This window comes from Pseudophryne corroboree (genome assembly GCF_028390025.1).
Source record: "Pseudophryne corroboree isolate aPseCor3 chromosome 12 unlocalized genomic scaffold, aPseCor3.hap2 SUPER_12_unloc_1, whole genome shotgun sequence".
Taxonomy (NCBI): Eukaryota; Metazoa; Chordata; class Amphibia; order Anura; family Myobatrachidae; genus Pseudophryne; species Pseudophryne corroboree.
This window is the reverse complement of record NW_026967485.1, coordinates 514,622-530,661: the sequence shown is the minus strand read 5'-3', so window position 1 is coordinate 530,661 and position 16,040 is coordinate 514,622. Positions and strand designations below refer to the sequence as shown.

The 16,040-nt window shown below is 44.8% G+C and overlaps 13 non-coding genes and 1 pseudogene across 13 annotated transcripts; 5 read left to right on the top strand and 9 right to left on the bottom strand.

The window, feature by feature from the left end:
• Window positions 1-644: 644 nt before the first annotated feature.
• LOC134982954 (U1 spliceosomal RNA) lies at window positions 645-786 on the bottom strand (annotated as a pseudogene).
• A 152-nt stretch (window positions 787-938) lies between these two features.
• LOC134982596 (U1 spliceosomal RNA) lies at window positions 939-1,102 on the bottom strand. Its single transcript, XR_010191278.1, has one exon. It is a non-coding gene; the product is annotated as a U1 spliceosomal RNA (small nuclear RNA).
• Window positions 1,103-1,717: 615 nt separating this feature from the next.
• Window positions 1,718-1,880, bottom strand: LOC134982939 (U1 spliceosomal RNA). Its single transcript, XR_010191565.1, has one exon. It is a non-coding gene; the product is annotated as a U1 spliceosomal RNA (small nuclear RNA).
• A 152-nt stretch (window positions 1,881-2,032) lies between these two features.
• LOC134982756 (U1 spliceosomal RNA) lies at window positions 2,033-2,196 on the bottom strand. The gene has a single exon (XR_010191423.1). It is a non-coding gene; the product is annotated as a U1 spliceosomal RNA (small nuclear RNA).
• Window positions 2,197-2,867: 671 nt separating this feature from the next.
• LOC134982233 (U1 spliceosomal RNA) lies at window positions 2,868-3,030 on the bottom strand. Its single transcript, XR_010190978.1, has one exon. It is a non-coding gene; the product is annotated as a U1 spliceosomal RNA (small nuclear RNA).
• A 152-nt stretch (window positions 3,031-3,182) lies between these two features.
• LOC134982523 (U1 spliceosomal RNA) lies at window positions 3,183-3,346 on the bottom strand. Its single transcript, XR_010191211.1, has one exon. It is a non-coding gene; the product is annotated as a U1 spliceosomal RNA (small nuclear RNA).
• A 671-nt stretch (window positions 3,347-4,017) lies between these two features.
• On the bottom strand, window positions 4,018-4,180 carry LOC134982249 (U1 spliceosomal RNA). Its single transcript, XR_010190990.1, has one exon. It is a non-coding gene; the product is annotated as a U1 spliceosomal RNA (small nuclear RNA).
• A 152-nt stretch (window positions 4,181-4,332) lies between these two features.
• LOC134982683 (U1 spliceosomal RNA) lies at window positions 4,333-4,496 on the bottom strand. The gene has a single exon (XR_010191358.1). It is a non-coding gene; the product is annotated as a U1 spliceosomal RNA (small nuclear RNA).
• Window positions 4,497-5,167: 671 nt separating this feature from the next.
• Window positions 5,168-5,330, bottom strand: LOC134982911 (U1 spliceosomal RNA). The gene has a single exon (XR_010191540.1). It is a non-coding gene; the product is annotated as a U1 spliceosomal RNA (small nuclear RNA).
• Window positions 5,331-5,474: 144 nt separating this feature from the next.
• Window positions 5,475-5,590, top strand: LOC134982377 (U5 spliceosomal RNA). The gene has a single exon (XR_010191078.1). It is a non-coding gene; the product is annotated as a U5 spliceosomal RNA (small nuclear RNA).
• A 270-nt stretch (window positions 5,591-5,860) lies between these two features.
• LOC134982353 (U5 spliceosomal RNA) lies at window positions 5,861-5,976 on the top strand. The gene has a single exon (XR_010191056.1). It is a non-coding gene; the product is annotated as a U5 spliceosomal RNA (small nuclear RNA).
• A 286-nt stretch (window positions 5,977-6,262) lies between these two features.
• LOC134982373 (U5 spliceosomal RNA) lies at window positions 6,263-6,378 on the top strand. The gene has a single exon (XR_010191074.1). It is a non-coding gene; the product is annotated as a U5 spliceosomal RNA (small nuclear RNA).
• A 274-nt stretch (window positions 6,379-6,652) lies between these two features.
• LOC134982392 (U5 spliceosomal RNA) lies at window positions 6,653-6,768 on the top strand. Its single transcript, XR_010191091.1, has one exon. It is a non-coding gene; the product is annotated as a U5 spliceosomal RNA (small nuclear RNA).
• Window positions 6,769-7,043: 275 nt separating this feature from the next.
• LOC134982429 (U5 spliceosomal RNA) lies at window positions 7,044-7,159 on the top strand. The gene has a single exon (XR_010191126.1). It is a non-coding gene; the product is annotated as a U5 spliceosomal RNA (small nuclear RNA).
• The last annotated feature ends 8,881 nt before the right edge of the window (window positions 7,160-16,040 follow it).

Below are 16,040 nucleotides of genomic sequence, written 5' to 3'. Positions count from 1 at the left end.
AAGTAAAGGAGATTCAACTGAGGCAGCACAAGGGAACTCTCATCTGGGGACAACAACTGCAGGGAGAACACATATTTTCAGATGAAAATGGGAGAGCAGAAGGCTGCCTAATACTGAAGCACCCCCAAACAACAAACCAAATGCATCAACTAGTACAAGCATTCCTGGGAAAAGGTCTGCAGAAGACGGATTTGCATACGGTGATGTCATCCAAGCAGTGGGCCAAAGTTGGCTGGAACCCTCATCTGCATATGAAAAGAGAAAAGGGTTATGCAGGGCATGGCGGCCTTTTGCGGCGCTTGGATGACCCCTAGTTCGCATTAAACACCTCCATTCTCCTTCGGTGTGGGGCTCATGTTGGCTATGCCCCAGCCCCTGAAGTATTCAAGCTGATTTCTTGCAGCAGCTGGGCACTGTAACAGCTCCAGAGCTGCTCTGTAAGGCAAGTAAAAGGGTGTGGGCCCTGCAGCACTACCTGTAGTTCGCATTGTGCGTTGGAAGGCACAAAGTAAGCAGACGGGAGAAGTCAGGATAGTGCACAAGGGCATAAAAGGGAGCGGCTCAAGAAAAGAGAAGTGGAAACAGGCAGCAAACTAGGCTGGAGAGAGACCTGAGACAAAGAGATCTAAATTATACGAGAGCCGACCAGGGGAAACACAAATTATGCAGTCAAGTGTCCCACATTTGGGGAAATCGCAGGAGCAGCACACCCAGAGTGCAATGGGTGAGCCTTGCCCTGGGAGAAGCACCTTCATGATCATAGTATCTCACCTGGCAGGTAAGTAGGAGTTGGGCTAGAGCTGGGGAGGGTTGCTGCTCGGGTACCCCCCTGTCAAGTGAAGGAGATCCAACTGAGGCAGCACCAGGGAACTCTCGAAAGAAGAACAAGGCTAGAGGAAAATCTGAGACAAAGAAATCTGACTTTTACCAGAGCTGACCAGAGGAAAGCACAAACACAGTTCCCCACTACCACAAATAATGCAGTCGAGTTTCCCACATTTGGGGAAATCACAGGGGTCAGCATACCCAAAATGCAATGAATGAACCTCACCCTCGGAGAACAATCTTCATGACCATGGTATCTCCTATGCAAAATAAGTATGATTTGGGATAGGGCTGGGGAGGGCCGCTGCTCAGGCACATCTCTGTCAAGTAAAGGAGATTCAACTGAGGCAGCACAAGGGAACTCCCATCTGGGGACAACAACTGCAGGGAGAACACATATTTTCAGATGAACATGGGAGGGCAGAAGGCTGCCTAATACTGAAGCACCCCCAAACAACAAACCAAATGCAACAACTAGTACAAGCATTCCTGGGGGAAGTTCTGCAGAAGACGGATTTGCATACGGTGATGTCATCCAAGCAGTGGGCCAAAGTTGGCTGGAACCCTCATCTGCATATGAAAAGAGAAAAGGGGTATGCAGGGCATGGCGGCCTTTTGCGGCGCTTGGATGACCCTTAGTTCGCATTAAACGCCCCCACCCTCCTTCGGTGTGGGGCTCATGTTGGCTATGCCCCAGCCCCTGAAGCATTCAAGCTGATTTCTTGCAGCAGCTGGGCACTGTAACAGCTCCAGAGCTGCTCTGTACGGCAAGTAAAAGGGTGTGGGCCCTGCAGCACTACCTGTAGTTTGCATTGTGCATTGGAAGGCACTTAAGAATAGAGAAGTGGAAACAGACAGAAAACTAGGCTGGAGAGAGACCTGAGACAAAGAGATCTGAATTATACGAGAGCCGACCAGGGGAAACACAAATTATGCAGTCAAGTTTCCCACATTTGGGGAAATCGCAGGAGCAGCACACCCAGAGTGCAATGGGTGAGCCTTGCCCTGGGAGAAGCACCTACGTGATCATAGTATCTCACCTGGCAGGTAAGTAGGAGTTGGGCTAGAGCTGGGGAGGGTCGCTGCTCGGGTACCCCCCTGTCAAGTGAAGGAGATCCAACTGAGGCAGCACAAGGGAATTCTCGAAAGAAGAACAAGGCTAGAGGAAGATCTGAGACAAAGAAATCTGACTTTTACCTGAGCTGACCAGAGGAAAACACAAACACAGTCCCCCACTACCACAAATAATGCTGTCGAGTTTCACACATTTGGGGAAATCACAGGGGTCAGCATACCCAGAATGCAATGAATGAACCTCACACTGGGAGAATAATCTTCATGACCATGGTATCTCCTATGCAAAATAAGTATGATTTGGGATAGGGCTGGGGAGGGCCGCTGCTCAGGCACATCTCTGTCAAGTAAAGGAGATTCAACTGAGGCAGCATAAGGGAACTCTCATCTGGGGACAACAACTGCAGGGAGAACACATATTTTCAGATGAACATGGGAGGGCAGAAGGCTGCCTAATACTGAAGCACCCCCAAACAACAAACCAAATGCAACAACTAGTGCAAGCATTCCTGGGGGAAGGCCTGCAGCAGATGGATTTGCATATGGTGATGTCATCCAAGCAGTGGGTCAAAGTTGGCTTCAACCCTCGTCTGCATATGAAAAGAGAAAAGGGGCGTGCAGGGTATGGCGGCCTTTTGCGGCGCTTGGATGACCCCTAGTTCGCATTAAACACCTCCACCCTCCTTTGGTGTGGGGCTCATGTTGGCTATGCCCCAGCCCCTGAAGCATTCAAGCTGATTTCTTGCAGTAGCTGGGCACTGTAACAGCTCCAGAGCTGCTCTGTACGGCAAGTAAAAGGGTGTGGGCCGTGCAGCACTACCTGTAGTTTGCATTGTGCATTGGAAGGCACAAAGTAAGCAGACGGGAGAAGTAAGGATAGTGCGCAAGGCCATAGAATGGAGCGGCTTAAGAAAAGAGAAGTGGAAACAGACAGCAAACTAGGCTGGAGAGAGACCTGAGACAAAGAGATCTGAATTATACGAGAGCCGACCAGGGGAAACACAAATTATGCAGTCAAGTTTCCCACATTTGGGGAAATCGCAGGGGCAGCACATCCAGAGTGCAATGGGTGAGCCTTGCCCTGGGAGAAGCACCTTCATGATTATAGTATCTCACCTGGCAGGTAAGTAGAAGTTGGGCTAGAGCTGGGGAGGGTCGCTGCTCGGGCACCCCCCTGTCAAGTGAAGGAGATCCAACTGAGGCAGCACAAGGGAACTCTCGAAAGAAGAACAAGGCTAGAGGAAGAACTGAAACAAAGAAATCTGACTTTTACCAGAGCTGACCAGAGGAAAGCACAAACACAGTCCCCCACTACCACAAATAATGCAGTTGAGTTTCCCACATTTGGGGAAATCACAGGGGTCAGCATACCCAGAATGCAATGAATGAACCTCACCCTGGGAGAACAATCTTCAAGACCATGGTCTCTCCTATGCAAAATAAGTATGATTTGGGATAGGGCTGGGGAGGGCCGCTGCTCAGGCACATCTCTGTCAAGTAAAGGAGATTCAACTGAGGCAGCACAAGGGAACTCTCATCTGGGGACAACAACTGCAGGGAGAACACATATTTTCAGATGAACATGGGAGGGAAGAAGGCTGCCTAATACTGAAGCACCCCCAAACAACAAACCAAATGCAACAACTAGTGCAAGCATTCCTGGGGGAAGGCCTGCAGCAGATGGATTTGCATATGGTGATGCCATCCAAGCAGTGGGTCAAAGTTGGCTTCAACCCTCGTCTGCATATGAAAAGAGAAAAGGGGCGTGCAGGGCATGGCGGCCTTTTGCGGCGCTTGGATGACCCCTAGTTCGCATTACACACCTCCACCCTCCTTCGATGTGGGGCTCATGTTGGCCATGCCCCAGCCCCTGAAGCATTCAAGCTGATTTCTTGCAGCAGCTGGGCACTGTAACTGCTCCAGAGCTGCTCTGTAAAGCAAGTAAAAGGGTGTGGGCCCTGCAGCACTACCTGTAGTTTGCATTGTGCGTTGGAAGGCACGAAGTAAGCAGACGGGAGAAGTCAGGATAGTGCGCAAGGGCATAGAAGGGAGCGGCTCAAGAAAAGAGAAGTGGAAACAGACAGCAAACTAGGCTGGAGAGAGACCTGAGACAAAGAGATCTGAATTATACGAGAGCCGACCAAGGGAAACACAAATTATGCAGTCAAGTTTCCCACATTTGGGGAAATCACAGGGGCAGCACAACCAGAGTGCAATGGGTGAGCCTTGCCCTGGGAGAAGCACCTTCATGATCATAGTATCTCACCTGGCAGGTAAGTAGGAGTTTGGCTAGAGCTGGGGAGGGTCGCTGCTCGGGCACCCCCCTGTCAAGTGAAAGAGATCCAACTGAGGCAGCACAAGGGAACTCTCGAAAGAAGAACAAGGCTAGAGGAAGATCTGAGATAAAGAAATCTGATTTTTACCAGAGCTGACCAGAGGAAAGCACAAACACAGTCCCCCACTACCACAAATAATGCAGTCGAGTTTCCCACATTTGGGGAAATCACAGGGGTCAGCATACCCAGAATGAAATGAATGAACCTCACCCTGGGAGAACAATCTTCATGACCATGGTATCGCCTATGCAAAATAAGTATGATTTGGGATAGGGCTGGGGAGGGCCGCTGCTCAGGCACATCTCTGTCAAGTAAAGGAGATTCAACTGAGGCAGCACAAGGGAACTCTCATCTGGGGACAACAACTGCAGGGAGAACACATATTTTCAGATGAACATGGGAGGGCAGAAGGCTGCCTAATACTGAAGCACCCCCAAACAACAAACCAAATGCAACAACTAGTGCAAGCATTCCTGGGGGAAGGCCTGCAGCAGATGGATTTGCATATGGTGATGTCATCCAAACAGTGGGTCAAAGTTGGCTTCAACCCTCGTCTGCATATGAAAAGAGACAAGGGGCGTGCAGGGCATGGCGGCCTTTTGCGGCGCTTGGATGACCCCTAGTTCGCATTACACACCTCCACCCTCCTTCGGTGTGGGGCTCATGTTGGCTATTCCCCAGCCCCTGAAGCATTCAAGCTGATTTCTTGCAGCAGCTGGGCACTGTAACTGCTCCAGAGACGCTCTGTAAGGCAAGTAAAAGGGTGTGGGTCCTGCAGCACTACCTGTAGTTTGCATTGTGCGTTGGAAGGCACGAAGTAAGCAGACGGGAGAAGTCAGGATAGTGCGCAAGGGCATAGAAGGGAGCGGCTCAAGAAAAGAGAAGTAGAAACAGACAGCAAACTAGGCTGGAGAGAGACCTGAGACAAAGAGATCTGAATTATACGAGAGCCGACCAGGGGAAACACAAATTATGCAGTCAAGTTTCCCACATTTGGGGAAATCGCAGAAGCAGCACACCCAGAGTGCAATGGGTGAGCCTTGCCCTGGGAGAAGCACCTTCATGATCATAGTATCTCACCTGGCAGGTAAGTAGGAGTTGGGCTAGAGCTGGGGAGGGTCGCTGCTCGAGCATCCCCCTGTCAAGTAAAGGAGATTCAACTGAGGCAGCACAAGGGAACTCTCATCTGGGGACAACAACTGCAGGGAGAACACATATTTTCAGATAAAAATCTTGGTCATGCTCTGGTTTCTCTTCAGAACGAACAAATCTTTTGCCTTTTACTAAAGATTTCCGTGGAGAGGAGCAAAACCGAGTTTTATCTCAATTTTTGCATGCCCCATGTTTTTGGGGTTTCTTTTATCGGTTTAAAGATAGAATGAGTGTGCTTTAATGTAAGCTCATTTGCATAGAAATGACAGTAAATGTTTGTTTCTTTTCAAACAGAACTTTCTTGACCATGCTACTTGCTTGAAAGATCTGGGAGCACATGGAATACAGTACAAACCATGCTTATAGCAAGGAGAAGACAGGTGAGAAATCTGCTTTCTTTCAAATTGGGCGCTCACTTTGATCTGAATGAGGACTGCTGGCACGGCACTCAGGCGACAGGTGGAATCTTGGTCATGCTCTGGTTTCTCTTCAGAACGAACAAATCTTTCGCCTTTTACTAAAGATTTCCGTGGAGAGGAGCAAAACTGAGTTTTATCTCAATTTTTGCATGCCCCATATTATTGGGGTTTCTTTTATCGGATTAAAGACAGAACGAGTGTGCTTTCTTGTTAGCTTTAATGTAAGTTTATTTGCATAACAATGACAATAAATGTCTGTTTCTTTTCAAGCAGAACTTTCTTGACCATACTAATTGCTTGAAAGATCTGGGAGCACATGGAAAAGAGTACAAACCATGCTTATAGCAAGGGGAAGCCTGGTGAGAAATCTGCTTTCTTTCTTTCAAATTGGGTGCTCACTTTGAGCTGAATGAGGACTGCTGGCATGGCACTCAGGCGACAGGTGGAATCTTGGTCATGCTCTGGTTTCTCTTCAGAACGAACAAATCTTTTGCCTTTTACTAAAGATTTCCGTGGAGAGGAGCAAAACTGAGTTTTATCTCAATTTTTGCATGCCCCGTCTTATTGGGGTTTCTTTTATCAGTTTAAAGATAGAACGAGTGTGCTTTAATGTAAGCTCATTTGCGTAGAAATGACAGTAAATGTTTGTTTCTTTTCAAACAGAACTTTCTTGACTATACTAATTGCTTGAAAGATCTGGGAGCACATGGAAAAGAGTACAAACCATGTTTATAGCAAGGGGAAGCCTGGTGAGAAATCTGCTTTCTTTCTTTCAAATTGGGTGCTCACTTTGAGCTGAATGAGGACTGCTGGCATGGCACTCAGGCGACAGGTAGAATCTTGGTCATGCTGTGGTTTCTCTTCAGAACGAACAAATCTTTCGCCTTTTACTAAAGATTTCCGTGGAGAGGAGCAAAACTGAGTTTTATCTCAATTTTTGCATGCCCCATCTTATTGGGGTTTTATTTTATTGGTTTAAAGATAGAACGAGTGTGCTTTAATGTAAGCTCATTTGCATAGAAATGACAGTAAATGTTTGTTTCTTTTCAAACAGAACTTTCTTGACCACACTAATTGTTTGAAAGATCTGGGAGCACATGGAAAAGAGTACAAACCATGTTTATAGCAAGGGGAAGCCTGGTGAGAAATCTGCTTTCTTTCATTCAAATTGGGTGCTCACTTTGAGCTGAATGAGAACTGCTGGCATGGCACTCAGGCGACAGGTGGAATCTTGGTCATGCTCTGGTTTCTCTTCAGAACTAACAAATATTTCGCCTTTTATTAAAGATTTCCGTGGAGAGGAGCAAAACTGAGTTTTATCTCAATTTTTGCATGCCCCATATTATTGGGGTTTCTTTTATCAGTTTAAAGACAGAACGAGTGTGCTTTCTTGTTAGCTTTAATGTAAGTTTATTTGCATAACAATGACAGTAAATGTTTGTTTCTTTTCAAACAGAACTTTCTTGACCATGCTACTTGCTTGAAAGATCTGGGAGCACATGGAAAACAGTACAAACCATGCAGTATCACAAGAGCCTTTATTTGATCTTTCATGAAGATAGAGCAGAATTGAGGACACGTCAACAATTTCTGCCGAAGGTGGTTCATCTTTCCACATGGTGCCTTTGGCCACTGACACCTTCGTTGAGTCAAAGTCTCTGGCTGTGGTCAGAACTTTGAAAATTTATGTCACCAGAACGGTTCAGATTAGGAAAACAGAGGCTCTGTTTGTCCTGTATGCTCCCAACATGATTGGGTGTCCTGCTTCCATGCAGACCATTATGCGCTGGATCTGTGGTAAGATTCAGCATGCTCATTCCACGGCAGGATTGCCGTTACTGAATTAGGTGAAGACCCATTCTACTAGAAAGGTGGGTTCATCCTGGGCAGCTGGTCGGGGAGTCTCGGCATTGCAACTTTGCCGAGCAGCTATTTAGTAAACACTTTTGCTAAGTTTTACAAGTTTGATACCTTGGCTGATGATAACCTCAAGTTGGGTCATTCGGTGCTGCAGAGTCGTACGCACTCTCCCACCCGTTCAAGAGCTTTGGTATAACCCCATGGTTCTTAATGTGACCCCAGCATCCTCTAGGTCGTATGAGAAAATAGGATTTTAATACCTACCGGTAAATCCTTTTCTCTTAGTACGTAGAGGATGCTGGGCACCCGTCCCAGTCCATACTGTGTCTGCAGTTATTACTTGTGGTTATACACATGTTGTGTTACGGTTCTGGTCAGCTTTTTGCTGCAATTGTTCATGCCGTTGGCTTGTGTTCTGTTGAATGCCACGTTCTGCGGCATGCTTAAGGTGTGAGCTGGTAAGATGCTCACCTTAGTTTAACAATAAATCCTTTCCTCGAAATGTCCGTCTCCCTGGGCACAGTTCCTATAACTGGAGTCTGGAGGAGGGGCATAGAGGGAGGAGCCAGTTCACACCCTTTGAAAGTCTTAAAGTGCCCATGTCTCTTGCGGATCCCGTCTATACCCCATGGTTCTTAATGTGACCCCAGCATCCTCTACGGACTAAGAGAAAAGGATGCCCTTGTGTACTATCCTGACTTCTCCTCCCGTCTGCTTACTTTGTGCCTTCCAACGCACAATGCGAACTACAGGTGGTGCTGCAGGGCCCACACCCTTTTACTTGCCTTACAGAGCAGCTCTGGAGCTGTTACAGTGCCCAGCTGCTGCAAGAAATCAGCATGAATGCTTCAGGGGATGGGGCATGGCCAACATGAGCCCCACACCAAAGGAGGGTGGGGGTGTTTAATGCGAACTAGGGGTCATCCAAGCACTGCAAAAGGCCGCCATGCCCTGCATGCCCCTTTTCTCTTTTTATATGCAGATGAGGGTTCCAGCCAACTTTGGCCCACTGCTTGGATGACATCACCGTATGCAAATCCGTCTGCTGCAGACCTTCCCCCAGGAATGCTTGCACTAGTTGTTGGATATGGTTTGATATTTGATGGTGCTTCAGTATTAGGCAGCCTTCCGCCCTCCCATGTTCATCTGAAAAGATGTGGTCTCCCTGCAGTTGTTGTCCCCAGACGAGAGTTCCCTTGTGCTTCCTCAGTTGAATCTCCTTAACTTGACGGGGGAGGGGCTGCCCGAGCTGCCACCCTCCCCAGCCCTATCCCAACTCATACATATTTTACATATTAGATCTCTTGATCATGAAGATTGTTCTCACAGGGTGAGGTTCATCCATTATATTTTAAAATAGGAAGGTACAAATTACATATTTGAATTGCATCTATGTGCTGGATTCAAATGTCCCCCCCCCCCCTTCCTTTCTCAATTGTGCCCGTCAGCAGCTATTCTAAGGTTGCTGCCAATGGGTGTGACACATTAATTTCTTCTGTGGGGTACACTGGACTCCACAAGGATTCACATTGGGGTGTAGAGTAGGATCTTGATCTGAGGCACCAACCGGCTCAAAGCTTTTGACTGTTCCCAAGAAGCTCAGTGCATTCTCCTCTATAACCCCGCTTCCATGAACAGGGAGCTCAGTTTGTAGTTGGTGCCTTCAGTAGCAGGCCAATTAACAGGGGCCTGCCTCAGGCAGCCTATTCTTAGCTATTAATTTTGACAAGAAAAGAAGAACTTGTTTTATGAGAATCTACAAGGGCTGCAGCAGGCTAGGTCTAATAGACATCTTTACTGCAGCTTCATCACTCCCAGCGGCGCTATATACTCCCGTGCCCTGGTTGCTGGGTCACTGCAGCGGAGGCTCCGGTTTCATCCTAAGGTCAGTCACACACACACCACCCTTCCGGATCACAAGGCCGCTGATGAAGGGGAGCGAGGCCGTAGGGGGTGGGCCGTGTGCGCACTGCGGTGGACACTGATTACTGGGCAGCCGCTCCACTAGCCACCAGGTACAGTTAAGGAGCACTGGTCTGGGGGTTTTTCTCCTATATTAACCCAATTTTGTACTGCCCGCAGCGCATTGTGATAGGTAATAGGGCCTGATTCAGGTTGGATTGCAATCACAATAAGCGATCCAACTGCAAAAATTGCTAAGAGCATACGCATGTGCCTGCATTTTCTGCGGCACCCCGCAGAGAATGTGATCGCCTCTGCCTGTCAATCGGGGCGGGGAAGGGGGGGAGAGGTGGGTCAGCAACACTCCATTTCCAAGTCAGGGATGGAGCGGTGCGGGGGCAAGGCTTCAAAATGGGGTCTGCAACGGAGGAGACACAGGGGGCGTGGTCACAGCGGCTGTATGACATCACATTCAGCCGCTGTGATCACAAAAATGGTGGCGGCTTCCTGCGCGCACATACAGTCTGCACCAGCAGGAGCCTATACCATTTTTTATGATCACGCTGAACTGCAGTGCGACTGCAATTACAGCATGGTCAAGAAGGGAGGCGTCATGCTGGGTGGCCATGCCCTGTCACTGTGCAGGAGCCAGCACCGCTCACACACTAGTCCCCGGGTGCAGCCCCCAACCCCCGGGACACCCGGAGCAACAAAATGTAGATTCAGGCCACCAGGCCACGCCCCTACCTATGAAACCATGCCTCCTTTTTACCATTGCGCTGCTTATCTGCGCGCACTGCATTACAATCTCCCTCGCCACCTCTCTGGGTGTCACCAGTGATAGTGACACCTCTGCCATGCTTGTAGCAGCTGGTCCTAAGATCTACGCCTCAAACCCTGAGTGTTTGCCCTTGTGACTTGTTGATCATCATAGCGAAGCAGATGCTTACAGAAAACTGCAGGGGCTTAGATTGAAAATAAAAAAATTTATGGGTATAAGGTAGAGAGGAGCGGGTTCGGTTCTCCGAGAACCGAATTCCCCACGAACTCCACGTGGTTTACACTGGTCCGAGGCAGGCTCGGTTGTTCCCGCCTGACTCGGAAAACCTGAACAAGGGAAAATGTCATCATCCCGCTGTCGGATTCTCGCGAGATTCGGATTCCATATAAAGAGCTGCGCGTTGCTGCCATTTTTACTCGTGCATTGAAGAGAGAGCGGAGAGGACGTGGCTATGTTCTCTCAGTGGAAATCTCAATATCAGTGCTCAGTATCAGTGGTTACTTATTGCTGCTCAGTAATACTAGTAGTGTGTCTCTCCTGCTCAGTGTCAGTTCTCAGTAGTATCCTCATCAGTGCTCAGTATCACTGCTCATTGTCTTGTGCTGCATTGTGGTGCTCAGCATACTACAGTACATTACTAATAGTCCAGTGCTGCATCTTGCTGCTCAGTGTCAGTTCTAGTATCCTCATCAGTGCTCACTATCACTGCTCATTGCATTGTGGTGTTCTGTATACTACAATAACATAGTAATATAGTAACATAGTTTTTGAGGTTGAATAGAGGCAAATTGCCCATCGTGTTCAACCTGTTTTAAGTTGTGATGATTCTACATACTTGCTGAATAATGTTTTATGACTAGTTAGCTACTATAACTCATGTTACCCCCGGATTAACCATGTTGATATTTTAAGTATTATAACCTTGGATAGCTTTTTCATTCAGAAATGTATCCATTCCTTTTTTAAATCCAATTACAGAGTCCGCCATTACCACCTTCCCTGGCAGGGAATTCCACATCCTGATTGCCCTAACAGTGAAGAAACCTTTCCTCCATTGCGTTCTGAACTTTCCTCCAGTCGCAGCGAGTGACCACGTGTTCTTTTAATAAATAATTCCTCTGATAACTCTTTGTTATGTATCTTTACATATTTGAAGATATTAATAATATCTCCTCTTAGGCACCTCTTTTCTAGTGTATAAATATTCAGCCTAGTAAGTCTTTCCTTATAGTCCAGTACTTTTAGGCCTTTAATCAATTTAGTCTTCAGGATCTCTTACACTTCCATGAGCAGCAGAGTAGTGCAATGGAAGCATGCTGGGCCCATAACCCAGAGGTCGATTGATCGAAACTATCCTCTGCTATGTGCATTTTTTTTTTATAATTAAAGTAATCAAAAACTGGGATTGATATTTTGGCTCTTTTATTTTTACTTAAAGTACAATAACTTTTATCATTTTAATTTGTTTTAATAGTATATTGACAGCATTGTTTTCTTTAAAAAATCCACTTAATTTTCTTTACCCTATTACTGAAATGGTAACTGACAAAAACAAACTACATTGTCACCAGAAGAGCAATGCAAAATGTACAAGTGATATATGAAAATCATCTTCCATCTTGAATTTCAATGATGCATTGGGACAACAATTTGTGAGAAACATCTTCACCCACAAAGAAAGATTTTCTTAATTCCTTACCTGTGTGCTGATTAGATATCACCTTGTTTTCACATTAAACAGACTTCCCCGTGAGGAAGCAGCAAGGATGCAGTGACGTTTCCTGGTGTCAACCTGTATTATTTCAGTAGACATTGAAATGAGGATGCATCTTTGATGCCTTTCCAATGAAGCAAGTTTATTTCAGTAATAGGTGAAAAACCATTCCTACAAAGGTGTTAATCAGAGACTTGGCTTTGTGGACACTTTTCAGAGAGCAAATTTGTTAGCATAAACATAAAATCAGAAAATGAAGAGCTGTTTAATCACTCAATTGGACTTTTCTGCCAGCATTTTTTTTTTCTCTGCAACCCACTGCTAAATTGTGCTTCCTAGCTGTTTTTTTATAAAATCACTTAATCAAATCTAACTCTGATTGAACCACCAACCTTTTGGTTAATAGCCAAACATGCTAACCGATTGCGCCACAGAGACACCTTGCAAAAGTCAATACTGACAAAGGCTAATAATCATTCATCTAGAAAAACTTTAAAAAGTCAATAATCTGGAGAATTTTTGTAAGAAACACATTGGTACTTTCCCATGATGAGTGAGTGCTTCAGGATTTCTTGCACTTACATGGGCTATTAACCAAAAGGTTGGTGGTTCAATCCCACCCAGGGATGTAATTGACCTTGTCATCAGATTTTGGTGATCTTTAAGTAGACAAGTCAAAATTTCAAACCCCCTCTTATGGTGTAGGGTACCTGGCCTTCTCTGACGTAATCAGAGTTAGATTTAATTAACTGATTTTATAAAAAACAGCTAGGAAGCACAATTTAGCAGTGGGTTGCAGAGAAAAAAATAACATTTTAAACCTACCGGTAATTTTTTTTTCTCGTAGTCCGTAGAGGATGATGGGGACTCCGTAAGGACCATGGGGGATAGACGGGCTCCGCAGCAGACATGGGCACTTTAAGAAAGACTTCAGATCTGGGTGTGCACTGGCTCCTCCCTCTATGCCCCTCCTCCATACCTCAGTTAGAGAAACTGTGCCCAGAGGAGACAGACAGTACGAGGAAAGGATTTTTGTTAATCCAAGGTCAAGATTCATACCAGCCACACCAATCACACCGTATAACTTGTGATATACTACCCAGTTAACAGTATGAATCAAATCTAACTCTGATTACATCAGAGAAGGCCAGGTACCCTACACCATAACAGGGGTTTTCGAAATTTTGACTTGTCTACTTAAAGATCAACAAAATCTGATAACAAGTTCAATTACGTCCCTGGGTGGGATTGAACCACCAACCTTTTGGTTAATAGCCGTACACACTAACTGATTGCGCCACAGCGAAACTTTGCAAAAGTACATACTGACAAAGGCTAATAAGCATTCATCTAGAACGTTTCCTATAAAAACTTTAAATAGTCAATAATCTGGAGAGTTTTTGTAAGATGTTTCTTCCATCAACCAATGAAGAAACACATTGGTACTTTCCCATGATGAGTGAGTGCTTCAGGATCTCTTGCACTTACATGTGCAGCAGAGTACTGTAATGGAAGCATGCTGGGTCCATAACCCAGAGGTAGGCAGATTGAAACTATCCTCTGCTATATGACTTGTCTACTTAAATATTACCAAAATTTGATCACAAGGTCAATTACGTCCCTGGATGGGATTGAACCACCAACCTTTTGATTAATAGCTGAACACACTAACCGATTGCGCCACAGAGACACTTTGCAAAAAGTACATACTGACAAAGACTAATAAGCATTCATCTAGAACGTTTCCTAGAAAAACTTTAAAAAGTCAATAATCTGGAGAGTTTTTGTAAGATGTTTCTTCCAGCAACCAATGAAGAAACACATTGGTACTTTCCCATGATGAGTGAGTGCTTCAGGATCTCTTGCACTTACATGTGCAGCAGAGTACTGCAATGGAAGCATGCTGGGCCCATAACCCAGAGGTAGGCAGATTGAAACTATCCTTTGCTATATGCATTTTTTTTTGTTCATTAAAGTAATCCAAAACTGGGATTGATATTTTAGCTTTTATTTTTACTTAAAGTACAATAACTTTTACCATTTTAAATTGTTTTAATAGTATATTGACAGTGTTGTTTTCTTTCAAAAATCCAATTAATTTTCTTTACCCGATTATTAAAATGGTAATTGACAAAAACAAACTACATTGTCACCAGAAGAGCAATACAAAATGTACAAGTGATATATTAAAATCATCTTTCCAGCTTGAATTTCAATGATGCATTGGGGCAACGATTTTGTGAGAAACATCTTCACCCTTAAATAAAGATTTTCTTTATTCCTTACCTGTGTGCTAATTAGATATCACCTTGTTTTCACATTAAACAGACTCCCACATGAGAAAGCAGCAAGGATGCAGTGGCGTTAATGTTTCCTGGTGTCAACCTGTATTATTTCAGTAGATATTGAAATGAGGATGCATCTTGCTGCCTTTCCAATGAAGCAAGTTTAATTTAGTAATAGGTGAAAAACCATCCCTACAAATATGTTAATCAGATACTTGGCTTTGTGGACACTTTTCAGAGAACAAATTAGTTAGCATAAAAATAAAGCCAGAAAATGAAGAGCTGTTTAATCACTCAATTGGATTTTTCTGCCAGCATATTTCTTTTTCTCTGCAACCCACTGCTAAATTGTGCTTCCTAGCTGTTTTTTTATAAAATCACTGATTCAAATCTAACTCTGATTACATCAGAGTAGGCCAGGTACCCTACACCATAAGAAGGGGGTTTGAAATTTTGACTTGTCTACTTAAAGATCACCAAAATCTGATAACAAGGTCAATTACATCGTTGGGTGGGATTGAACCACCAACCCTTTGATTAATAACCAAACACACTAACCGATTGCGCCACAGAGACACCTTACAAACATACATACTGACAAAGGCTAATAAGCATTCATCTAGAACGTTTCCTAGAAAAACTTTAAAAAGTCAATAATCTGGAGAGTTTTTGTAAGATGTTTCTTCCATCAACCAACGAAGAAACACATTGGTACTTTCCCATGATGAGTGAGTGCTTCAGGATCTCTTGCACTTACATGTGCAGCAGAGTACTGCAATGGAAACATGCTGGGCCCATAACCCAGAGGTAGGCAGATTAAAACTATCCTCTGCTATATGCATTTTTTTTTGTTAATTAAAGTAATCCAAAACTGGGATTGATATTTTTGCTCTTTTATTTTTACTTAAAGTACAATAACTTTTACCATTTTAATTTGTTTTAATAGTATATTGACAGTATTGTTTTCTTTCAAAAATCCACTTAATTTTCTTTACCCTATTATTAAAATGGTAATTGACAAAAACAAACTACATTGTCACCAGAAGAGCAATACAAAATGTACAAGTGATATATTAAAATCATCTTTCCTGCTTGAATTTCAATGATGCATTGGGGCAACGATTTTGTGAGAAACACCTTCACCCTTAAATAAAGATTTTCTTAATTCCTTACCTGTGTGCTAATTAGATATCACCTTGTTTTCACATTAAACAGACTTCCACATGCGAAAGCAGCAAGGATGCAGTGGCGTTAATGTTTCCTGGTGTCAACCTGTATTATTTCAGTAGACATTGAAATGAGGATGCATCTTGCTGCCTTTCCAATGAAGCAAGTTCAATTCAGTAATAGGTGAAAAACCATTCCTACAAAGGTGTTAATCAGAGACTTGGCTTTGTGGACACTTTTCAGAGAGCAAATTTGTTAGCATAAACATAAAATCAGAAAATGAAGAGCTGTTTAAACAGCTACTGCCTGAGGGTCTCTTGACCTGGTGCAATACCTCTGTAGCTTTTTGTTGAGGCGGGACGCCATCATGTCTATCTGGAACAGTCCCCACCGACTTGCAATCTGTGCGAAGACTTCCTGATGGAGTCCCCACTCTCCTGGATGTAGGTCGTGTCTGCTGAGGAAGTCTGCTTCCCAGTTGTCCACTCCCGGAATGAACACTGCTGACAGTGCGCTTACATGATT